The following is a 26,865-nucleotide window of genomic DNA, read 5'->3' as shown; positions in this document are numbered from 1 at the left end:
ATTATTATATTATATAGATTATTATATTATATTATTAACATTTTCATCGTTTTCAATTTTAATTACCCATATTTATCATGACCGTATCAAATCCGCAGCCTAGTAATAACGATTTCTTCGAGCTGTGGCGAAACACACCGAAAGAAACAAGATTAATTGTTGTTTCTCTTGTTATCTATTTATATTCGAATATATTAAGAAATGCATTTGTTTTCTAATTATCTTACTCGTCATTTCACCAATTACGTCGTTTTTCTTGTTATTTATTTATGTTCAAATATGTATTAGAAAATGTTATATATTCCTTAATTATTATATTACTCGTCAATGTATTTTATCAATTATATTGATTCTCTAGTTATTTATTTATGTTTGAAATATTACTAGTCAGTATATTTCATCAATTGTTTGATGTCAAAAATTGTATATAATACTAATAATACTAATACCAATACTACTATTATTAACCCTTAACGGTCCAATGCCGCCATACACGCGGCAGAAATCAATAAAACCGTAAAATCTGGCAGGAAACATTGGAAGAATATGCACGATCGTTTCGATGAAAATATATCAACGAAGTTTTATTTTTTTAAAAAACGAATATCTCTTCTCTATATTTGATACAAAAATGTTCAGTAAAAAATTTCTCTTCGTCTGAAAAACAGTCTGGACTTGGCAGTGTGTAAACTGGCATTATTTCAATGGAAAATTGATTTTTCATCTTTTTTTGTCGATACACTCGTTACACCGTGCGGCGCGGCGGAACATTTGTAAGAATTCGATTCGAATCACGGATATAATACGAACTCGGTCCCCGCTTTTACGAGAACGGTCTTGGTAATCGAACAAACTCGCGATCAATTTTCGCGTGTTTCGGCTCAAGGTTGAAGCGCGGCCGATCGATCGTCAAGGTCGAGAAGCGTATCGCGATCACGTCGTAGGTGTATCGACCGATATCTATCTGCCGAGCGGCGATAACATTGATCTTTTTCGTCTGGATCTGGTTCGCGTGAGCGACCGCGAGCACAGCATTCCGGTATTACGCAGTTGCGAACAGCTATCGATGAATCAGCGACGAGCCTTCGCGGGTTTCGTATTTATCTTATCGCGCGTCGAGCGCGCACGAGCAGACGCGTCGTCTGCGAATCGCTCCCCATGCTCGCCTCCCCCCGCCGCCCTTCGCCGCCCGCGCCGCCCGCGCCACCACGCGCCCCGTCCCGCCGCGGTTCTACGAAACTTGAACTGCGCCGTAGAAATTGCTAGGCCGATCAGCGGATGAACTCTCGCACGAAATCAACTAGAGGAATCGCGGTGGAGGTGGTGGAGAAAGGAAAAGGGGAGGAGACGGAGGATGATAGAGACAGAGAGAGGGAGAGAGAGAGAGAGAACGGGACAGCTGCAAACTGGGACAATGTGTCGGCAAAAGGGAAAGAATGGTTGGAGCGAAGGATGCTCGAAGGGCCGAAAATCGGGCCGGCCGGTACACCGTAACACGCATAAATTACAAGCCCGATATAATTACAAGCCCGGCTATCGAATCACCGGAATTCGATTCTTCCGAAAGAAAGTTGGAGACGATCGAATCGCGAACGATTGATAACGTTTTTCGGTGAACGACCTGACGCGACGGTGAAACTACATATTAATAGTCCACTACGTAATAGTCCATTGAAATAGTAGTTTACTAGTAGACAACTGTCGGCAACCTATGACCTCGCGGATCACCAAGTGACCATTTGATAATTTCGCAATTATGTTTGTTTTTCATCTATTTAATTTATTCATTCGCGTGTACGGGTGTGAACGCCAATTTTTAAACTAACAGAACAAAAACATATACGTATCTTTTTTAATTTTTATACTGATGATTTTGAAACAGTCTTTTAGCGAAACAGTCTTTCATTTTGAAACGGTCTTTTGGTGAATAACAAGGCAAATTTTATTGAGAAAATAATTACAGTGTGCTTTTAAACTTTCATGATGTTTAAAGTTTAAAAGCACATTGCAATTATTTTCTTATAATTCTGATATGAACTCGAACTTTTATGTTCAAAGTTTCGAAGCGCACTGTAATTATTTTCTTATAATTCTATATAATCTTGAACTTTCGTGTTTAAAGTTTGACTGCGCACTGTATTTATTTTCTCCATAAAATTATTATTATATTATATATTATATATATATATATATATATATATATATATATATATATATATATATTATTATTATATTATTATTCGCTGAAAGTCGGTTTGAAAATATCAGTGATCAGAAACGTCGTATTAACGTCGTCACGTACTAGTTGATTTCGACCGGCAGCCAAAAAAGGTTATGTCGCCTGACGTGGGGCCTGGAGGTCTAACCTCTACGCTCTAGAGTCTCGAACGAATTGGAAAAGTTGGATGGCGCGCGTGCGATCGAAAGGTAATCGAATCGGGCGAATTCACCGAAGCGGATCTCCGCTGCAACCTCGGTAACCGCGTGCCGAAATCAGCCAACCGTGGGCTCGTTGACCTGCCTCGATCGTATCGTGCGATCGCGCAAATTCGCGAACGTGCATCACGAGAACGGTCCGATCCGCGGCAGTTTATACGAAAACCAGAGAACCGAGAAAAAACGGCGCGCGAGAGCTCGAGGACAAGAGGGACAGAGCGGAATAAGAGCGAAAGAGAGAAAGAAAGAAGAAGAACGCGTGTCGAGAGTCAACGAACGACGGATATCGATAAAGAGCCCGAAGCTCTGGAGAATCTGCGCCATGCGGTATGCGCCGCGAATCGGACGGCCGCGGCCGCCGACCGGGACGGTGCCAGTGCAAACAAGTTGTCGAGGTGTCGCGTGACAGTACGAAACCGTCCTCCGTTCTCCCGTTCCGTCGGTGCGATGCGACCGACTGCGTCCTGCATTGCCAACCCGATCGCGAACCGTGTTATTGTTCCGAATTGGAAAGTCCGGGGAAAATGTTGTCCCTGCTTACTGCCTGGTCGAATTCGACGTTCTCCCTGGGCCATGTCTCCGACGATCGATAGCGTTCTCGACGCGCGATCGACCTCGACGAGCTTGGCCCGGCCTTGGGATTCGCGGAAATCAAGGCCGCGAATGCGCGGAACGCGTCGATCGTTTTCGCCGGGACAATATTTTCGCGGCGCTCGTCCCGCGCGACGGTGTCGGGTCGGCCCGGCGGTCGAGAAACACGCACCACTGAACCAGACCAGACACACCTGGGTCGCCGGAAAAACTCCCGAGCCGTAAAACTTGACCGTAACGCCGCCTCTACGCGCCGCGCCGTACCGGATCGGTCGCGAACAAGCGAGTCGTTCCGCGGTGAGTTCCTCTGGGTGTGAAAAGGATCGGCCATCGTAGATCGCCATCGCGATGCATCGAGGACACCAGGGGAGCCTGGCCGACGCGATTCGAGTAAACGTTGCAGTTCGCTGGCCTTGCCCTCGCGAGCGCAAGGCCAAAGTTCACCAGTGGTCTCTCGCGATCGCGTCGCGTACGATCGCGCCCGATCACATTTCATCGCATTTGTATAGATTTATTCCCGTTTCTGTTTCCATTTCCGTTGCGGTTTCCATTCTTATTCCCATTCTCATCTCTCTTCTATTTTCTCTTTTTTCACGTCTCTCTCTCTCTCTCTCTCTCTCCGTGTTTCTCCTCTCTCCTCCCTTGTCCCGCTGTTCCCACGTATTGCTCGCATCAGGCAAACTCTTCCCCTCGCAGTTTCTCGGGCGAATAACTTTTTCCTCGACGAGGAAAATCGTTCCTTCCTTGTTCCGTTCTCTCCGTCCCTGTTTCGCGCACTCTTCGCCACTACCGTTTTGCTCGCTATCTGTCCTTTCCCATTACAAAATCTAAATTAATTCGATCTTCTCGCGTTCTACGAAGCAATGCGCGCCAGTTGGTATTACTGCTTGGTAGGTTTAGCGTTAATTTTCGACTCTTCAAAATCTCATTGCTTTTATTCATATTTATATATTATATATTTATTATTACATATTTATATTATTATTATATTATTATTATATTATTATTATTATATATTATATATTTATATATTATATTTCAACGAATAGAAAAATAAATGAACGGCGAAATAAATAGGAAAATCGTAAAAATTTGCAAAAGAGTGTTTACGTGGCGCGTCATACGCGGCGATATGATTAACGAAAAAGCGAACAGTGCGAGAAGCGAGAAAAGTAAACGACGAGTGAAGCGACGGTGACGACGGTGACGGTGACGAGAGCGACGAGGACGGGATAAATCGTAGTCGGCTGGTCTTGTCGCGACGGCTCGCGAGAAAAGCAGGAGGCCACGATTCACGGCGGTCGATCGCCGCAAAGGATTCTACGCGCGGCAGAGAGAAGTTGACCTTGAGATCGCGCAGTCGACAAACCGACGAACGCGATCGAGAGTTCGGCGCGGCGTTTGATGTTCGCGGCGGTCGGCATTCGCAGAAGAAAAGATCGCGTTCGGCATGAAACGTTTCCAACGTTTCAACCAATGTGCACGGATGATAGAATAATCGCGGATCGGGGCACTCGCTTTGGCCGACAGCGTCCCCCGAATCCGGCGGCGACCTCGGTTCGCCTTGTTTCTCCTTCTCCGGCCGCTCGGCGACGTTCACCGTTCTTCTACGCCCCTCTACACGCATCGCCTAACCTCGAGTTTGCTCGTTTTCGTCCTGCCTCGTTTCATCTTTCTCTCTCTCTCTCTCTCTCTGTCCCCCCTCTCTCTTTCTCTCTCTTGCGCGCGAGCGCGGCCGTGCTCTTCAGCCTGATGGTTCGGCTCGCAGCGGGCCTTGCCTTGGCTTGCATCGCTTGGATTCGCTTCGTCTCATCCTTCCCGACCCGTCTCGTCCCGTTTCGTCCCGTTTCGTTCCGTTTCGTCCCATCTCGGCTCGCGCTTACGGTGCCTCGTCAATCTTTTCTCTTCCCTCGCGTCCGATCCCTTTCGACGAGTTTGAGAATTCATCACGCGGTAATTCGATTTTCTTGCATCGGACGCGAGATGGGGACACATAGAGCTCCAAGCCACGAGCGCCGCTGTCCCGCGTAAATTGTCGCCGCGGCCTGGCGATGCAGTTTTTGCGTCGCGAGACGGACAAGTCGCGCCGAACTGTGTGGGAAATCCTCGGGCAGAGAGTTGCGGCGGCGATGGCGAGGCGGCTAGGCGGCCGGGCCGCGAGGCCGCGAGGAGCAGATGGGAAGAATCATCGACGCGAAGGTGGTCGATGAGATCGAGGGAGGGAACAAGGATGGAGGAACGAGGAAGGAGGAAGGAGGGAAGAGGTAGAAACGGGGGAGAGGCGCAGGAGAGGGTGGCGGCGGTGGCGGCGGCAGCGGCAGCGACGGCGATGGTGGTGGTGGTGGTGGTGGTCATGGTGGTAATGGTAGGGTCGACGGTTGATAGGGTGGCGGCGGGGAGGCAGGGGCGTAGGGGCGTACAGCGATATAGAACGCCGGCGGAGGTTAATGCCGCGATCCGGTTCAGGGGGCAGCCTCGATGCCTGGCCTGCCTGAAAACGAGGCACGGCGAGGCGCGGCGCGGCGCGACGCGGCGGAATGGCCAGCTAGCTGCCTGTATACTTTTAGATGAGCTTCTTTACTCAAGCAGTTTCGTGTACACCGCGTTTTAACGTTAAATCTACCACGCGCCGGTCGAAATGGCCGGTCTCATATTTTTTATTTTCAAACTGTCGAATTTATGAAGACTTACGAAACTGAAGGCTCTTTTAACACGTTCGTCGCCCAGCGCAATTCGGTTGAGTTTCTCGCGGGGCATAAATCCGACCGTTGGAGCACCGAAAACATAAACAGAGCGATAAATTTTTTAAATAAATTTAACCTTGTCATAACCTGAACGTGAAGAAGCGAAAAAAATGTAAAAAAACTACGATCTATTATTCGAATTGTCCAAAATCACCTCGAATGTGTTTAGAATGTTTCAACGCACACTATACGACATGGTATATTGTAATGTGTTATACTAAATATAAATTAGTAAAGAGTATAGTATAATATATATATATAATTTTTAGTATTTTTAAGTTGTATATCCTATATTTATATTTCAGTGCTTGTTCCATTTTATTCCTTTTAAAATCCAACTGAAAGTCCTATAAATTGAATAAGAAGAGCGTCACCCATATTTGGGTGACGGGGCCCCCACGGAAGCATACCAGATCTGGGTGACGCGGCGACGAACGTGTTAAGAAACGATTCAATAAAAAAGTCTTTTGCAATACGCGTTAGTCACTTTAGAGACGATAGCGTTAATAATACTCGTCAAAATTTCTTTTGGCGACAAAGTTATATTTAAATACATTCTCTTGTGATCTTCAAATGATTGAAAATTTATTGATGCGAGAATACAATTTTTTCAATCGTATATCGTGAGTCATCGGTGACTGACACGAGCTACTCCTACTGGACACTTTAGTTTTTCTACAAAGCTCATTGAACATGTGAACATTTCAGTGAACCGACAGAAACTAGATACATATGCAGTCGGAGAACAATATTTAAACTCGGGGTCCAAACGAACCCGGACCCCGACATCCGAATATTAACAGCTGCGCAGCTATACGTGTACGTATGTAGCCGGAGACTGACTGGCTGACAGGCTGCTTCTACACTCTACACTACGTATCTACGCATACAGCCGTGGACTGGCTGGACGACTGGCTGGCCGTTCGACCGGTTGACTCCTCCACACCGCCGCTATTCTTCGCCTTCTTGTCTGCCCTTTCGATCGTTCGCTCGTTCGCTCAATCGACCAACTGACCGATCGACCGTCTACTGTTTAAATCGGATTCGCGTTCGCGCGAGGCTGCGTAGCTAAAGAAGATGACGTGAACTACAACACGCACGGTTCGGAACTCCACGGCCGAGATCGCGCGCCACTGAATTCGGTAAAAATGCGCGGCATACGGTAGCGGTGCCGGTTACTGTGGGCCAGCCAATTATTGTGCCATTTGTTTATTTTCAAGAATAATTAACTCTTTGCACTCGAAACCATTTTAACTGTGAATCTAAAATAAATTTTCCGACTTATGCTATTTCCATTTTATATGACAAAGTGCATTTTATGCATATGAAACTGAGTCTTGCGATGACTTGTGATGATGACAGTTATACTTTTAACAATTTTTTAAATTTAAACTTTATTAATATAAAAATTATCTTGGAACGTGAATTAACAATTTTAGTGGTGCCTCAGAGTCACCACACGAGTGCAAAGGGTTAACTTTATATTTATCGTATAAGACGTATCAAATTTTTTAATTCAAATTCTGTTCGTTATTTATTTGTTAAAATTGAACGTGTTCACGATGAAAGTTCTTCAAATCCCAGAAAAATTATTTCAATCTTTTGATACTGAATTCGCGAAATTCTCTGTAAAAATTATCAATCAAATCAAATAAATCGTTCTAGGTAAGATGTCACAATGTTAATTGTATTATTGGTAAAACGCATCGAGATTACAGAAATATTTATTTGAATTTTTGTTTTTAGCTTCAATCTTAGTAGTTTATTTACTGTGCACGGTAACCGGACCAATTTTTCACACGATGCGTTTGTTACTGTGCTGCTTACCACGGAATAGATCTACATAACCACAAATCTCAAATCGTCTCTGTCAGATTTTTAAGAGGAGAAATGCAAATATGAAGCTTTTTTAAAGCAGTCATCTTTACTTTTCAACGATATAATGACTTATCAATGACTGACGAACTTTTCAATGACTTATTATTATATTAATCTTCTGCACTCGCGCGGTGGAGATACGCCACTAAAATGGTTATATCGCGTTCCAAGATAATTTTTATGTTAACAAAGTCTAGATTTAAAAAATTGTCAAAGGTGTAACAATTTCATATGCATAAAATGCAGTTTGCAATATAAAATGAAAATACTATAAGTTAGAAAAATGATTTTAAGATTCACAGTTCGAATAGCTTCGAGTGCGAAGGGTTAAATTTTGCTATACAAATATCAATTTTACGAAAGCGTTAATTTAACGTTAAGCGTTCAATTCTTATTATGCCGATTGTATGCATTTTTTATTTAACTAATTTTTGTAGATCACAGGCACACACAGTACGTATAACTAGCTTCATAACATTTTTCTTTCTCCTAATATCCAAAGGAGATTTCGTACTTGTGCGGTGGGCAAATTTCTATCGACAAAAGAAACTTTGAAATTTGCCCTTAAGACCTGAATGTCTCGCAATCCGGATATGGCGGGTTCCTCGGATCATTTGAAGCAGCTTCTTCCTTTACAAAAATGTTCTCCGAGGCACCGTTAATGAGTTATTAACGAAAAATGGTGACCAATAAGAATCGAGTACGGCTGACGCGTGGCGGCACAGCCAACCAGCGCACGAAGCCCAGTTCCGCTCATTGACTCGGTCGCCTCGCGCCAGCCGAGCTCGCCTCTCATTGGTCACTGTTTTTCGTTAATAACTCGTTAACGGTGCCTCGGAGAAAATTTTCGTAAAGGAAAAAGTTGCTTCGAATGACCCGGGGAATCCGCCACTTTCGGATTGCGAGACATTTTTGGGACACCCTGTATGTATATGACATTTCTTCAGGACTTAAGGGCAAATTTCAAAGTTTCTTTTGTCGATAGAAATTTGCCCATCGCACAAGTACAAAATCTCCTTTAGATATTAGGAGAAAGAAAAATGTTACGAGAAAAAATATATTAATAATTAATTAATATTACAATATAATATAATATGATATAATATAATATAATATAATATAATATAATATAATATAACATAATATAATATAATATTATAATATATTATAATATCGGAGAGAATATTTATTTTGCTTCGAATGGCCTGAGGAACCCGCCACTTTCGGATTGCAAGACATTTTTGGGACACCCTATATAATTGCTAAAGTTGTGTTAAATAACGAGAGCTCCCGAAGTCTGCCAACAGGTCACAGCACAGTAAATTCTCCCCAATCGTGGCCCAGCTTCTAAACAAAAATGGACAATTTGGAAAGAGGAGATACGATTAGACCAGCCGAAATTGTCCGTTTTGGTTTACAAGTTGAGGGACAATTGGAGAGAATTTACCGTAATTGGCACATCTACCCCAGTTCTCGGTTGCGGCCGTTGTTCGCGAGCGCCGTGGCGATATCTGCGCCGTGGATCGATGGAAAAGGGAAAAGGGAAAAAGGGAAAGGCGTTGTTGGTCGTGGTGTTTGGAAAACACGCGATGTCCAGACAAGAAGAGAACCATGCGTGACAAGAAGCGAACCGAGGCGAGGTGAAGCGAGACGAGATCGTGCGTTCGCAGGCAACGATTCCATTTGCCGTTGACCTCGTACCGACGGCCCTGGCGCGAGTCAGAGAGCCTGCGAGGCAGCAGCGAGCATCGTGCAGCGATCCGCGAGCCGCGAGTCGCGAGAAATGAGAAGCGAGAAATAAGAAGCGAGACGCGGCCGAGAGAGACCGGCCAACAACCGGGAGCTCTGTGTGTCGGGAGCAACGGGAAGACGGGTTAAACGATGTCAACTCTGACATTTAATGACATACGTAGACCAACGAACTGGTGGACCGCGCGCGGCCACCAGAAATCCGAATGAATCAGCGGCATCGATCGTCGCCGGGACGTTGTCCCGAACCGACGGTAATCGTCGCTGGACCTTGTGAACGACATTGGAAAACATGGTCGTTGTGGAGGTTCTTCGTCCGGTTGGTCGTCGATTTAAAAGGAACGAATAACATTCGTGTGTCAGATAGTTGAAATGTTAGATATAGAGAGTGTACAAGTGTACGATAATAAGAATGATAATGATGATAATAACTAGACTGCGTTACCGTTTATTTATTTATTTATTTATTTGTGTATTTATTTATTTATGCATTTATTTATGTATTTATGTATTTATGCATTTATTTATGTATTTATTTATTTATGCATTTATTTATGTATTTATGTATTTATGCATTTATTTATGTATTTATTTATGTATTTATTTATTTATGCATTTATTTATGTATTTATTCATTTATGCATTTATTTATGTATTTATTCATTTATGCATTTATTTATGTATTTATTTATGCATTTATTTATTTATGTATTTATTTATTTAAGTGTTTATTTATTTAAGTGTTTATTTATTTATGCATTTATTTATTTGGGCGTTTATTTATTTATTTATGCATTTATTTATTTAGGCGTTTATTTATTTATTTATGCATTTATTTAGGTGTTTATATATTTATTTATTTGACGGGTTAAGGGACCCTATTAACAATATAAATAGATAGGAAAATAACAATCGAGCATACAAAACTAGAATAACGAAGGTCTGATTTGAGGTTATGATAATCCCATATATGCGATTCTGTTGACCGTATAGCGTTCTATGGAATTCCTGCACAAGAGTAAACTATCTTCTACGAGTCGAACGCCTCGCAAGTGCTTAGAATAGTGCACCGATTTCAGGACCGTTCACATTACCATTCAACGCCCTATAGACGAATAGCAATAGTCGTGCTGTTAAAGCATTCGAAGAAGAAATCTCTCCAGATCGCAGCACCGAGCGTTTCGAGACTACCGTTTACGTTTATCTGGAGCCTGCTTCGGCAGGCTGCTGCTGAACTTCGGGTACGATCGTTTCCGGTCGTACCATTTTCAGCGTTCCTCTACGCTCCGGAATCCGGAGCTCCGAGGGAAGCGATGGTCGCCGGTGACGACGCAGCGGCGAAGACGCGATCAACATCGAGCGAGAAACGCCAAGAATTTGTATGCTGATGCGCGACACCTCAGTGTGCGCGCGATATCGACGTGGTCTCGCCGTAGCGTTTGCGAACGCGAACGCGAGCGCGAGGGCATCGAGAGATTTCCGATGCTCGTGCTTGAAATTCCGCGTGGCAGCACGCCAAGGGCGCGAACATTAAAGAGATTCGTTAACCTTCCTCGCTGCGAATAAACGAGGTCCTCGGCAACGTCATTACGGTTCGTCGAGCGATTCGCGGAGCTTGGTTATTAATAGGTGCACCCATCTGTAGGGCGGGAAACGCGAGAATTGGCAATGACGCGCGCATGTTCGCGATGGTGCGCTCTGCGTTTTACGTTCGTCGACTCGCCGTTTAGAAAAATTCGCCCGATCCGATCGCACGGGATCGGGCCAAGATTTCAGCAAGATTTGATTCGATTTGATTTACAGCAGAACCTCAATTATCCGGGGTAATGTGGATCGAGACAACGACACGTAATTGAAAAGTCGGATGATTTAATCAAATTTAATTTAATCTGATCCATTTTAATTCAATTCAATACAAATAATGAAAATACTGAAAATGAATATTGAAAACATTGAAAATAAATATTGAAAATATGAAAATAAATATTGAAAACATTGAAAATAAATATTGAAAATATTGAAAATAAATATTGAAAATATTGGAAATAAATATTGAAAATAAATATTGAAAATATTGAAAATATTGGAAATAAATATTGAAAATAAATATTGAAAATATTGAAAATATTGGAAATAAATATTGAAAATGTGGGAAATAAATATTGAAAATATTGAAAATATGGGAAATAAATATTGAAAATATTGAAAATATTGGAAATAAATATTGAAAATGTGGGAAATAAATATTGAAAATATTGAAAATATTGGAAATAAATATTGAAAATATTGAAAATAAATATTAAAGATAAATATTGGAAATAAATATTGAAAATAAACATTGAAAATAAATATTTAAAACATTAAAAATAAATATTGAAAATATTGGAAATCAATATTGAAAATATTGGAAATCAATATTGAAAATATTGCAAATAAATATTGAAAATAAATATTGAAAATACTGAAAATAAATATTGAAAATATTGGAAATCAATATTGAAAATATTGGAAATAAATATTGAAAATAAATATTGAAAATAAATATATTGAAAATACTGAAAATAAATATTGAAAATATTGGAAATAAATATTGAAAATATTGAAAATCAATATTGAAAATATTGGAAATAAATATTGAAAATAAATATATTGAAAATACTGAAAATAAATATTGAAAATATTGGAAATAAATATTGAAAATATTAAAAATAAATATCGAAAATACTGAAAATAAATATTGAAAATATTGGAAATAAATATTGAAAATATTAAAAATAAATATCGAAAATATTGAAAATAAATATTGGAAATAAATATTGAAAATAAATATCAAAAATAAATATTGGATATTGTTGGGATTATGGAATGAAAATGAATATGATTCTAATTCTTTTCTTAAAAAGACTTTATTTTATTCCTTTATTGAGAGAAGGTATATGGGCGAAAACGATCGAGCGACCAAACTCTACAGAGAGTCCGGTAAGAAAAAACGCTTCTTTTATACCCTTTTTGGGTTCGTCTTATCCACCAATCAGAGACGTTTATTTGTCGCGTTTCACATTGTATACGTGACGCTGGGATCCCCAAACAGTCAGGGCACGATGTGTATCTAATGGTACCGGTGATGATGTATCGCGGTATCTATTATATACAGTTTACATCACCGTCGTTGCCCGCCGACGGAACCGACGAAAATGTAAACCGATATCTTAGTATCTTAGTACTAAGTAAACTATAGATTAATTTTTGTTCGAGGCTAAAATTTCAACAGAAATATTGAAAATATCAAAAATAAATATTGTAAATATTGAAAATATCAAAAATAAATATTGGAAATATTGAAAATATCAAAAATAAATATTGGAAATATTGAAAATATCAAAAATAAATATTGGAAATATCGAAAATAAATATTGAAAATATTGGGAATAATACGTGCACATAGTCGCGATCGTAAACAAACATAAAATCACGAACGAAACATCGATGTGTGGCATCTATTCCTTTTATTTATTTCGGCATCTAGCGTTCTCAATCCGCATCTTTTCGCCGCGTTCCTCGCTCTCTTAGAAAAGAAAAGTTCCATCGAATCGTGTCGGCGCTTGGACAGCTGCAGGCTGTAAGCAAAGCCACAGGTAGAGCTGTAGCTGATATAGGTGACAAAGAGCTTCGAATGTCGATGAACGCGGAGCGACAAGGAGAGGAGCGTGAACTCAGAAGCGAAGCGGAAGCAACAGGAACGAACGGATGAGGAGGCTTTTCGCGTGAACTCGAAGGCTCGAAGGCTCGAAGGTGCGGCTGGAGGACGAGCACTGTCCCGCGGCCCGAGTTCTCGGTATCGAGAGACACGAACACCGGCGCGACGCGGCTGCGGGTGCGGGTGCGGGTGCGGGTGCGGACGCGGACGTTGATGCGATCGTAGAGTTATTCCCGACTGCTACAGGACAAGCGTCACCGACCGAAAAACTCATTCCCTCTCGTGGCAAAGCGACTGGAAAGCAAAAAGTCTACTGCAAACTGCGGAAACCCGCGCTGCCATCGGTGCTGATATACGCTGCGCCGCGTATAGGCCCGTCGCGCGTCGTGTTTGCTACCACGGCACACGACTCCGACGGCAAAGCAATATTTTACAGGATATTTCAACTTGCCAATGACAACAGCGATAAAATGAACATATTTGCAGCCAATGCCACACAATTCAAAACGAGTTTACGTATATGTATACCTACCTGTTGATTCATCGATTCTCTATCAGTATTAACACACTATCTGTGGGCCACAGTGAAGTTTGAAAAAACCGATTTTTTTACAAAATATTTAATATTTAATATAAACTAATAATAACATTTTTGTGATAAGTATGTAACCAGAATGTTCAGGATTTCAAAGAGATTGCTTTCAAATATATAACAAAATTTATAAAAATAACTTTATAGAAAGATGTTAATATCCTTCCCGACGATAGTGTGTTAATATATGTTATATATATGTATATGCAAATAATATATATATATATATATATTATAATATATAATATATATGTATATGTATATGTAAATAAATTAAAATTATTCGTATTTGCCGTGTTTTCTCATCGCATTTCCTTAAAAATGTTCTCAAAACTAGCGAAAAAAATAAGTTTATTCGACGAGGTATTTCACCATTAAAAGGGCCGGTTGCGTTCGGGATGCGTTCGGAAACCGCTGATCACGGTAAATTGAGCAATCTTTGCGATTCTTTACAGAGCCGCTCGTTCTTCCTTTTGGATGTTTCGAATTCCGGTTAGACCGTATTTTTGAAACGTTTTAGGATCGCCGCGACCGGGACGGACGCAGACGCAGGCGAGCATCGAGCAATTATGGGAACCAGGTCGTGTAGTTTGTTGGTTACGCAACCATGACCGGGCGAGGCTCACGTTCGAAAGAACCTCGGTGAAAGCGAAGGATTCTACTCGCGAACGATCAAATGCTTGGAGATACAGGGATGGGTACGGGTACACTGGTACGTGTATTCGAACAGTCACGGATGGGGGTGCGGCTGTGATTGCAGTTGCGGTTGAGTTTGAGGTTTGAGGTTTCAGGTTTCAGGTTTTCAGTTTCAGGCTTCAGGTATGCAATTTCAGGTCTTAGATTTCAAGTTTGAGATTTCACGTTTCAGGTTTAAATTTTCAGATTTTCAATTTCAGGTTTCAGGTTTCAGGTTTCAGGTTTTCAGTTTGGGGTTTCAGGTTTTCTGTTTCAGTTTCAGGCTTCAGGTTTTCAATTTTAGGCTTCAGGTTTGCAATTTAAGGTCTTAGATTTCAAGTTTAAGGTTTCACGTTTCAGGTTTAAATTTTCAGATTTTCAATTTCAGGTTTCAGGTTTCAGGTTTTCTGTTTCAGTTTCAGGCTTCAGGTTATCAAATTTAGGCTTTAGGTTTGCAATTTAAGGTCTTAGATTTCAAGTTTAAGGTTTCACGTTTCAGGTTTAAATTTTCAGATTTTCGATTTCAGGTTTCAGGTTTCAGGTTTTCTGTTTCAGTTTCAGGCTTCAGGTTTGCAGTTACAGGTCTCAGATTTCACGTTTCAGGTTTCAGGTTTTCAGTTTGGGGTTTAAGGTTTTCAGTTTCAGGTTTCAGGTTTGCAGTTTCAGATTTCCAGTTTCAGGCTTTAGGTTTCAGGTTTTCAGTTTCAGTCTCCAGGTTTGCAGTTTTATGTCTCAGATTTCAAGTTTGAGGTTTCACGTTTCAGGTTTCAGGTTTCAGATTTTCAATTTCAGGTTTTCAGTTTAGGGTTTAAGGTTTTCAATCTCGGATTTTCAATATCAGGTTTCAGGTTTGCAGTTTCAGATTTCCAGTTTCAGGTTTCAGGTTTGCAGTTTCAGATTTCAAGTTTCAGGTTTCACGTTTCATGTTTTCTGTTTCAGGTTTGAGGTTTCAGGTTTCAAGCTGAAGATTTGAGGTTTGAGGTTTCACGTTTCAGGTTTAATATTCGAGGTTTCAGGTTTCAGTTTTTCAGTTTGTGGTTTCAGATTTCAAGTTTGAGATTTGAGGTTTCACGATTCAGGTTTGAGAGTTAAGGTTTCAGGTTCCAGGTTTTCAGTTTCATGTTTTAGATTTCAGATTTCAAGCTGAAGATTTGAGGTTCGAGGTTTCACGTTTCAGCTTTAAGATTCGGGGTTTCAGGTTTCCGGTTTTCAGTTTGCGGTTTCAGATTTGCAGTTTCAAACTTCAGTTTTCTAGTTTGAGACTTCAGTTTCATGATTTCACGTTTCACGTTTGAGCCTATGCTGGAACTTAAATATGCGGGTAGCGATATACCTATGATCTATGGAATCGAAGACACGAATCACGGAACACACACAGTGCAACGTCGAAGTATAGATGTCTCGTTCGCGGCTCGCCGTACGAGTTTCGAAGAAACACGCTGGAAAACCATCGGCGCCGCGTTTCTACAAATTTCTCGACTTCTTCATGCTCGCCTGTTTCTTCCGTTCGATTCCTTCCGTTTCCCAAAGTCCCTTTCTTCTCCCTTTGCTCGAGACTTGGTTTCGATCGTGCGCGCACCGCTGCGTCTACAATTTCGACGGAATCGACCGAATATTTCGTGATATTTTCGAGCTAAAAAATATGAACGCAGAGATTGATGCAAGAAACGGACAAAACCAAGGGGCAGGTAACTCTGTTATTGGCTCGTAGGTAGGTAGCTGGGAAGGAGGGTAGGAAGGTAGGTAGGTAGGTAGGTAGGTAGGTAGGTGGGTAGAAAGGTAAGTAGGTAGGTAGGTAGGTAGGTAGGTAGGTAGGTACGAAGGAAGGCAGGCAGGCGGGCAGGCAGACAGACAAGTAAGCAAGCAGCAGGCAGGCAGGCAGGCAAGCAGGCAGGTAAGCAGGTAGGTAAACAGGAAGGGAGACGGGCGGGATAGGGAGCACGCGGCACTGGACAAACGCCCAGTCGAATAAACGGCTAGATAAATCTGTTTAATTTCGAAGCGGCGTGGAACGGTTGGGAAACACGTGTCCGGAAAGTCTCGCTTAAAATTAGCGAGAACGAAAGATCCGCGTGTGTGTCGGCGATGCAGGCGAACGTTGCACCAACCCTGGCTCGTTCGGCACGACCTTGAGTGCGTTTAAGAGGCGAACGTTCCGATTCGATTCGAACGATGCAACACGCGACAAGAGTCTCTGCGAACAGCGCGAAGATCCGGATTCATTTCCATGGATTTCTCGTTTACAAGCGACGCAGTGTTCCGCGACGTAGGGTTCCTTCCGAAGTAATCTCTGGGCTCGCGACGGCCCACGGTATATGTACAAGCGTCGCGTACAATTATCTAGCATTATCGAAGAGAAGTCACGGTCGAATGCTTCAATATTTCATCCTCGAATCCAAAAATCTTCTCCGTAATTCAGAAACGTGGAACAACTTTAACTGCGGATATTATGCATTTATGGCAAATATTGATAAGAAATGTACAGAATAATGAAAACAATTGGAGCTGCATTATTTTCTGTCGATTAACTTGTTGAACGGCCAGCGTGAATCGGTGGAGTTTCTCCCGGCGCCACGAAGCAAACAAAAATTTACGGAGGACTATAACGTATTGTCCCGAGTCACCCCAATTATCTTTACAATGTTTTAACGAATTCCATCGTAACTAGTAAAAGGTTATAATATTTTAAAGACAAATTTAAATATAAGTATAATTTGTTAGTGTAGGCATAATTTATATTTTATTATTTTATTTTATTACCAATGTTAGTATATTTTTAATGTTTGTTTTTGTTTACTTTATACTTTATGACCGATTTTTTATTTTACGATACTACAAACTTTCGAGACTTCTTCGTGGAAAATGATTGAATAAATGATATTATTGAAACAAGTCTCATAATTAAAACTTTACAAAATCCAAATGAATTCTATCTTTTCACTCTTACGAGTCAATGCACGCTAATCATCATTAGAGATCGGTTGGTTTAGTGTTAATTGGCCGAAGCTACGAAAACTCAGATATATATATATATATATATATATATGTATAAAAATATATATATATGTATATATATGTATAAATTCAGATATATATATATATATATATATATATATATATATATATATATATATATATATATGTATATATATGTATAAATTCAGATATATATATATGTATATGACGTGTGCATGATATGTATATATAACGTGTTAAAACTATTAAACAGAGAAATATATTGTTATTCGATTGTTGTCTTACACAGTTACTCAATAAAATTTTTATTTTGTATAAACATCCGTAGTCTAGCTATGATACTGGACTCAATCGTGTTTACGTTATTGTAAATCCTCTCAATCCCCCACTATGCTCTTTCAAACAGAATCTAAGGCGTATTACTTAATAACGCAACGTTATTATAGCCCGTAAAGATTTTGTTATCATATCAATTTCAGGAACTGTAGTCATCTTATTTGTAATTTTATAATTGATGGCTGATTTCCCGTGTACATTCGATAAGTAAATAAATAAATAAATAAATAAATTTCTATCACGTTGTCCCCCAGCTTGACAACGAAATTGGACAACTCGGGAATAGAAGATACGACGATTATTCGAGTCTCGCGGCGGCTCGTTTTTCTAGTCGCCGATATTATCAACAACTATAAAAAAAAAACGAGCCGCGAGGCTCGAACAATCGTATCTCCTCTTCGCAAGTTGACCATTTACGTTCTCAAGCTGTGGAACGTCGCGAGAGAAATTACCGTACCGTCGTCATCGTCGCGCAACGTCGGATCGTCACGCATTGTCGCGCATCGCAGGCGATTCGGCGAAAATCAAACGCGTGACTCCACGAAACCGAATCGAACGTAGTTGGAGACAGCGGCGCGGACGAGAAGCGGTGGGGGGGGGGGGAGGACGGCGGTGGCGGTGGCGGCGGCGGACGGAGTCGGGCACGATTCGAAAGGGGGCCCCGAACGATCGTAAATCTCCAGGCTTCTCCGACGGAACTGGTTCTACGAAATAGGTTTCGTCCTCGGCAGTTATACCTGCCCCTCCGTCGAATGCAAAATTGTTGCCGGCCGGCGGCGGACGGCGGCGGATAGTGTCGAATGGTGGCGGACGTCGGGAGACCGCGGTTGATGGCGGGTGGAGAATGGCGAAACCGCAGAGGACGTCGCGCGAACGCCTCTCTCGACGGACGCGCGCACGGATTTTCGTCGAAAACTCCGCTCTCGAAGTCCAACCCGAACCCCGCGTCGCAACGAAACGCGCGAGTGAGTAAATCTACGCGAGAGATCGGACTTTCATAAAAATTGCCGGTTTATACAAGCGAAACGGTAACGAAAGAAAAAACGGGCGCATTTCGTACTCGTAAGTGTAGGAGAAAATGGGGGAAGTCTACGACCGATCATATGTGTCCAAAAAATGTCTCGCAATCCGAAAGTGGCGGGTTCCTCAGGTCATTCGAAGCAACTTCTTCCTTTACGAAAATTTTCTCCGAGGCACCGTTAACGAGTTATTAACGAAAAACAGTGACCAATGAGAGGCGAGCTCGGCTGGCGCGAGGCGACCGAGCCAATGAGCGGAAGTGGGCTTCGTGCGCTGGTTGGCTGGGCCGCTTCGCGTCAGCCGTACTCGATTCTTATTGGTCACTGCTCTTTCGTTAATAACTCGTTAACGGTGCCTCGGAGAACATTTTTGTAAAGGAAAAAGTTGCTTCAAATGATCCGAGGAACCCACCATTTCCGGATTGCGAGACATTTTTGGGACACCCTGTATTTGTATATCATTGGACCGGGATTCGAACCCGGATCTTTCCGCGCTTGTCGGGCGACTGCTTTAACCAATTAAGCGAACCGGGACGACCGACGACGACGCATTCTCTCCTAATCCTTATGAACAAGACGCGTCAGAAATACGCCGGACTCCTACACAAGGGTGTTTAGATCGGATCGCTTTCGTGATGCATCGCAGCCGCGAACTCGAACCGAGAACCGGGAACGGTGGGTCGCGGCTTTCGGTTTACCTTCTAAAAATATAACGGGGTGCGGTCGAGGTGTGTAACTGGTAAGGTCGCGAGTTCGATTCCCTCCGAGGGAAAATACTCCGCTATTTCTAGAATCGCCAAGAGGAAGAGGGAGAGGAAAGGGGGAAGAGATGAAACGGTTCGCGCCGGTCGAGCCGTAGAGAGACGCGAAAATCGTGCGATTAAGGAGAGCTTCGCCGGGCGTTCGATTCCCGAATGAATACGTGTGTTCTTTCCACGAGCAATGTGTATTAGCGAGGGCGAGGGCAGCACGCGAGAAATCGAACGCGAGCGAATCCCGATAGAAGATATCGTCGAAATCGTGACGATGCCCCGGCCTCGTCGTTCTACGGGCTATACGAGATCGCTAAATAAAGCCGGGTTTAAATGGTCGCGACGCAGCTGTCGTCCTGGTACAATGGTACCCCTGTTTTGAAGCTCGGAGCTCGCTCGGGGCGCTTTGAGAGGCACCGAGGCACACGTTTTTTCGGCCGGGTGGCGACGATCGTAAAACGACACGTGTTTTGAAAGTAGGTCACCCATCCGGGAATCGACGAACGGCCGCGAGAAGGAAATTTTCTAAGGAAGCGTACGGTTATCGTCTTGGAGCCGCGCGCGTCCTGCGAGTCGCGCGAGCCGCTGCCGCGAGATTTCGCAGCCTCGTCGACGTCGACTCTCCGCGAGAATCCTCCGGTGAAATTCGGGACGCCTTCACGGCCCCCTTTGCTTCTCGTCGTATCGATTCGCCGCGGCCCTCGGCGAAACCCTCGATTGCTTCGCGTACCGCGCCGTCCCTCGATCCCAACCTAACCTAAGAGAATATGTATTTGGCGGCAGCGTAGGCGGTCGCGGCGCGCTCGCGTACACTGTGCTCTGCTCTTTCCATCGCGATACTCGAGTTTTCTCTGGAGGAGAACGATCGATCGTGGGCCAGAGCGACGCGACCGGTCGAAGGGATCCGAATGCGATCCGAATGCGATCCGAATGAGATCCGAATGAGATCCGAATGCGATCCGAAAGCGATCCGAACGAGATCCGAGCGGTGTTCCAGAGCCACGACGAACACCACCACCACCACCACCATTCCCTCGTTTCCACGCTGTCGTCCAAGTTTATGCGCGCTGTTTACGAGCTTTCGAACGAAACGCTCGTCTACTGTCTACGGCGTAGTAAGCGGGAGCAGAGCGGGGGGGGGGGGCAAGGTGGGTCGAGAGTAGAGGCGAGAATTCGCGCGAGTTATATTTAACTGATCGTGGCGCGGGCTTTCCACAGTACTTGAAATCGGGGTTCGCCGTATCCGCGAGAAAAAAGTTACGACGAAGGAGAAGCAAGAGTTTTCCCGTGCGTCATCTCGGTCTTTGCTCGCTCGCTCGCCCGCTCGCTTGCACGTTCGTCGCCGTTGGACTGCTTCGAGTTTACGAAACGCGAACGTCGCGACGTGTCGGCTCTTTCGAGAAGCAAAAGGATGCCCGGTCGAGTCGGAGTCGCGCGGTGGAACAAATTGACGATCTAGGTGGATAAAAGTATTAGATGTATGCATGTATCTTCTAAATCAGGGGTGTCAAACTCGCGGCCCGAGATGAACATTTTTGATGTCAAGTATCAGGGCGTAAACAATAATTTAACTTTATATATGTTTGTTACAATGTACTAGTCAAAATAAAAATATTTGTTTCTATGAACATTGATTTCTTTTTTTTGAGTTTGACACCCCTGTTCTAAATATTTGTTCTTGTTCCAGAATCGTTGTACGAGAAACCTTGGAATCGTAACACGATGAAATTGTACATTCGTTCGTGTTGTAAGTAGACTGCGGATTCGATGTGTGTATGTGTTTATGACAGAAATGTATAGGTTAAATACAAAACTCGAGGGACATTAGAAGAATTTAAAGGCATTGTTACATTGATCTCAACTTATTACAATTAGTGAAACTGAAGATTTATTTTCATCTAACTTATGTTTTTTACAATTAACGTGGACAGTTTTTATGGTACATAAAGATCCGCTGTCTAGTTATGAGGAACATTATATGAGAACAGCTAGTAATTGTTTTTCAACTTTAATTGATTATGATCTATATCGTCGTGCGCGAGTAGATATATCGAAGCCGGTATACAAATTTGTTTATCGACGAAGTTCTGGAATCCTGGGTGGTCACCCCGTATAAATTGAATTTATTCTGCCGTTTGGTTCACTTTAGAAGCGAAGAACTAAATATAGGAATTTCTGCCAGAAATGTTGAAACCGGTGGATCCGAGAATACTAAGTCGCGATTCTTCGAGTCTCGCGGCTCGTTTTTATAGAAATTCGTGGCAGTCGGCAGGAAAACTCAGCGGCCAACATGCCGGTGTACATTAATATGAATACATAGTAATGCTAGAATAAAAACGATGATTTAACTTTGTTATTTCTAATTTTTTGCCACAACTCGAAGGCAATTCGGAGGTCACATGACACGATTCGAAGGCAATTCGGAGGTCGCATGACACGATTCAAAGGCAATTCGGAGGTCGCATGACACGATTCGAAGGCAATTCGGAGGTCACGTGCCATGATTCGACGGTCACGTACGTAGTATGTACCTACTACGTACTTTATATCTGCGCGGTTTTTTTTATCTGACTCACACCCAAACAGACCATTTTGTGTTGTCTTCCGGGAATTCGCGTCGCGTGCCGCATCACACACTTGGCCGACTCCGTCGACCCTTAGCATCGACGTAGCAATAAATTACATAGGCGTAAGACTGGCACAGGGAAATTCACAGCGACCCGAAATTTGGCATTTCGGGAGAAATTGCGGTAATGCCAAGAGATACCGCTTCTGGAATTGATATGGTACGAACTTTAGGCAATATACATATAACTGATTTTTTGAAAATTGAACTGGTAATATCTGCTAACTTGCTCGTCGCAATATTTTCAAATTTTTCACGTTCAATTCCATATGTATCAAATAAAAACAATCATACCAAATGAAAATACTGTAGGCTGAAACAAATATCTTCGTTCTGCAGTTCAAATAGTCTCAAATGCAAAGGGTTATATTCACTTATGTTCCATTACATTTTATATTTCGTAAATGTTATTTATAGACAAGCGTAATACAAATTTTTCTTGGAAGTTTTTTACAGTTAAAAAATTTGGTTTGCGATTGAAAGCAACAGGAAATGAAAGTTTGAAGTCTCCCGTTTACATACAGTGGCCCACAAAAGTGTTCGTACACCTTTCAAAACGCAATAACTTTTTTAAAACTGGACTAAAGGTCTTGAATTTTTTTCAGATGATAGCGGGACTTGTAGGACTTGGGACTTGGTAGACTTGTCTACCAAACGATGACCAAAATGCTTTTTTTAAATTTTGTTATTATGTACTTGGAGTGACAAAAGAAAAAAAAGAAAAAAACTCCCGTTTTTTTAACTTCTTTATCCGAGTCTATAATGAAAATTTAAAAAATGCCTCTCGTAGATATCGGTAACTTATATGCCTGCTGAAAATTTTATCGAAATTAGTTGACGTTGTTGCGAGTTATAACAAATTAAAGACGGCAAAACTCACGGAGATCGACGAGAAGCATCTTTTTTTTAACTTGCGTTACAAGGTCAGATAAAAAAGTTAAAAAACGGGAGTTCTTTATTTATTTCTGTCATTCCAATTAATAGCAAAATTTAAAAAAAAAGAAGACATTTTGGTCATCGTCTAGTATACTAGTCCCTCTATCATCTGAAAAAAATTCAAGTCATTTCGTCCAATTGTAAAAAAGCTATTGCGTTTTAAAAGGTGTACGAACACTTTTATGGCCCACTGTAGCTTTACGGCCGAGTAGGATATTTTCCATCTAGATTCACCGTTTGTTCCACTGTGCGCGGACGGTCCGTTGTTACCTCGCCTCTTTCTTCTCCTCTCTTTCTTTTTATGAATATGGGTTCCCAACGGGCTCGAACGCGGGATCAACAAGGTGCCGGATTTTCGCGGTCGGATCGATCCGCTCCGATTCACATGTACACGACCGATCTTTAGAAGTTTGTTCGCGTCAGGTATACGACGAACAGCGAACAGACAATCGGAATGTCTACTCCCGGGGAACATTCTCAATCGCGTACGCAGCCGTGCTCGCACTAATAGACGCACCCGCGCACCGGCTGGCGATCCGGAAGGACCGCCTTTCTTTATTTCGATCCCCGGTTTCGAATCCTCGACCCTCGTTTCTTTTCATAAGGCGAGGTTCCATAATGCGAGGGTCCATAAGACGAGAAAAAGGGAAAAGGAGATTGTACGGGACGGTGCGCATTTTGAATGGCTCGTCTCGGGAGAATCTCGAGTTTCAATGGCCGTGCCACGTCCGATTTCGTGACAACCGAAAGACGAGCAAGCAAGCAAGCAGGGGCGAAAACTCGTGCGAGAGCGGCAGCGGCCGCGGGAGAGGTGGCGGGAGAGGTAGCGGGCGAGGCAGTGGGAGAGGCCAGCGGGAGCCTCCGAACCTCTCTCGCACGCACACCGTGGAGCCGCGCGCAATTTCGAAGGGACCCTGGTCGAATAGAATCCGGCTGCGGTGCAGGCAAGTTTCCTCGTCGCTTCTTCCTCGTATTGAACACGAACGCGGAACCATCGAAACGATCGGCAAGCGGTTCTCATCGGGCCGCGATACCGAAGTGGATACACGCGCCGAGGCAATTATGCGGGCAACACTGAAATTGGTTTGTCGATAAAACGCGGAGAAGAGGCACGAGACGCGAGGGGCGAGACGCGGGACCCGCTCGTAAATCTCGGTGAACGCTCTCCTCTGCCCGTTCGTCGAGAGTCCCTCTCCTCCCCCTCTTCCGCTTCTCTCGTGGGAAAACGAAGCCTAGATGGAAACGCGATCTAATCGAAATGAAACGGATGATCGAAGACGTTAGAGGTTATGTACCGTCTCTCTAGAGACCGTTCGAGAATTTCATCGAACGACCGATCGATCGATCGTTTAAGCCGCACCATGTCCCTTCTTCTCGTCGAACGCGAGCGAAACCAACGACTCGAGAATCACGAGTATCGGAGTAAATCCTCGTGGTACCGAAACCCGATCGTCCACGGTCACCATTCCTTCGACATCGCGAACGTTCGAGACGCCGTCAGACGCGCACGGTTTTATTCGTACTATCACGGAAGTGAACAGTGTGAACAGTGCTGAACTTAGAAGCCGATTCGGATTTCTATTGGGTTGGCCAATAAAGTCGCGTTTCTTCCTCAATACAACTTTTGCAATGTTTAATATTTGCTTTTTCTTTTGTAATATAAAAATGGGCTCTTAGCTGTATATATAAGTAAATAAATAAATAAATAAATAGATAGATAAATGGATAGATAAATAGATAGATAAGTAAATAGATAAATAAATAGAAAAATAAATAGGTAAATAAATAGATAAATAAATAGATAAGTAAATAGATAGATAAATAAATAGATCAGTAAATAGATAAATAAATAAATGAACAAAATAATAAATATATATTTTAAATATATAATAATAAATAAATAAATAAATGAATAAAATAATAAATATATAATATAAATATATAATAATAAATAAATAAATAAATGAATAAATGACTTATTGGCCAACCCAATATTCCGAGAGCTTCGGAAGCTCTCGGCAATTTTTCTGGTATTACACGCGAGCGAAAGCCGATCGAATTGAACGATTCGAAGCTATCGAGACGATCGCGGCCGTTTCTGGTCGAACATCGAAAATAAGCCGATTCCCGTGAAACGAAGCGAAACCGATCGGAAAGCATGGAGAGGTCGGAAACGGAGAACCTTCATGATAATCCAGTCGATCCTCTCGGATTCTCCGTTACGAATAATAAACTCGCCGACAAAGTGGCCGTCGCGGCGCGGTGGCGGGCGACTGGCGACGGGAGGCGTAGGGGCGGCGGAGGGTGGCGGGCGGGCAACGGCGGGCAGTGGCCAGCGGCCGACCAAGGATCGGACATAGACGCCTTCCACGAACCGCTTTTTTCCGTTTCGACCTTCCTCGCCGTAAAAGGAGAGCCGAGTTCTCGAGGAAGGACGACCGCGAAGTTTACGCCGCTCCGATATTGCTCGACCGCTTTTACGGTTTCCTCGATAAAGTAAAGTTCGCTTTTATTTTTCGTAAAACGCGAGTGCTCGCTGGAATCGTTGGTTCGCGCTGGCTCTCGGGTGGTCCGGGAGGCCGCGCGGGCATTGTCGACGAAATTCTGCGGACGTTCGAGGAAGATGGATCCGGTGGTAAGAGAGGCGGTAACGGTAACGAGAACGAGCACGAACACAGAAATGGAAACGGAAACGGAAACGGAAGCATCCCCTCGAACGCAACGCGTGGTCGAGCGAGACACGATCGGCTTGCACCGACCGCTGAGAGTCACTGGGTTCTCCCAAAGTGCGCAGAAACCGCTCGTCGTTCCCACCTCTGAGGCGGAGGTGGTGGCGATCCCCAGTTCCAATGCGAGTAGGTCAGAGTACGTCTGACTGCGCGCACATTGCACGCCTCGCAAATCGCAACTCTCTGCCGCCGCTCTGCCGCCGTCGCCGCCGCCGTCGCCGCCGCCGCCGCGGCACAGCGCAGCGCGAGTCTGCGTACCACCGAGGGGAACATTCTCGCTTCTCCTGCCGCAGCGGGACATCCGAACAGGTCGTGGTCGAGGAGGAATCGCGTGGCGCGGTTTCCTCGTACGTATCGGCCCACGCGAATCCGTTCATTGTCCGCTCTTCTAAAACAAAGCGAAACCAACCCGGCAACGACTTTCTGGCAGAGTACGGTCGTCGCAGCCAGCACGTCGGAATATTTCTGCAAAACGTTTCTGGACACGAACCAATGAAAATCGTTCGCCCCCTCGGCCCATCGAAGGAGCCTAGCGTTATTAGCGCCTTGTCCCGCGGGTGTCGCGTTGGTCTCGGTCGTCTCCTCGTTCATCTCCGTCACCCCGAACCTTTCTCTTTTCCTCGCGCTTGTCCCGAACGTGACCCGGCTGAACGATCGAGAACGTTGACCCGCCGACGCGTGGACCCCGCAACCTCGCTCGCGCGAGTGCTCCGTGATTCTCCGTTCGATCCCCGCGAAGGCGAAAAGCGAAATGCTAAAAGCGAGAAAGTCGAGCGAATTTACTCGCGGAACGGTTCCTCCTCGAAATGCAAATGCGCGCGTCTCGAATCGGAAACGTTCGCCTAATGCCAGCCAAGAAAACCACTGAAATCGCGCGAACATGTCCGTCGTATCGAGCAACGAAATTCTCCTTTTTTTTTATCGATTTTTCTAGGATCGTATTTTCTGGCGCGATTCGATTTCTTTCAGCTCGTAATTCGGATTTCGACGCGATACACGATTAGTGGTGTTCGGTTGAAATTCGGTGCACGCTGTCGTGCTTCGATTCAGGAAAGAGGAACCGTGACGAACGAACGAACACGGAACGAAGGGATCGAAGTACATACAACGCGGGAAACGCAATTAGAGC

General features: G+C 43.5%; 1 long non-coding RNA gene across 2 annotated transcripts in view; it reads right to left on the bottom strand.

Moving 5' to 3' along the window:
* The window catches only part of LOC143260458 (uncharacterized), a 29,115-nt gene that overhangs the window by 1,178 nt on the left and 1,072 nt on the right, over positions 1-26,865 (bottom strand). Inside the window, exon 1 of one of the 2 annotated variants that reach the window (XR_013034671.1) lies at positions 2,978-5,239. The exons of the other annotated variant lie outside the window; for it this stretch is intronic. This is a non-coding gene — a long non-coding RNA (uncharacterized LOC143260458). Of the gene's footprint in view, positions 1-2,977; positions 5,240-26,865 lie in introns of those variants that run through there. 2 annotated transcript variants of the gene reach the window in all.

This window comes from Megalopta genalis, chromosome 13, assembly GCF_051020955.1.
Source record: "Megalopta genalis isolate 19385.01 chromosome 13, iyMegGena1_principal, whole genome shotgun sequence".
NCBI lineage: Eukaryota > Metazoa > Arthropoda > Insecta > Hymenoptera > Halictidae > Megalopta > Megalopta genalis.
This window is presented reverse-complemented; position numbering and strand designations above follow the sequence as displayed.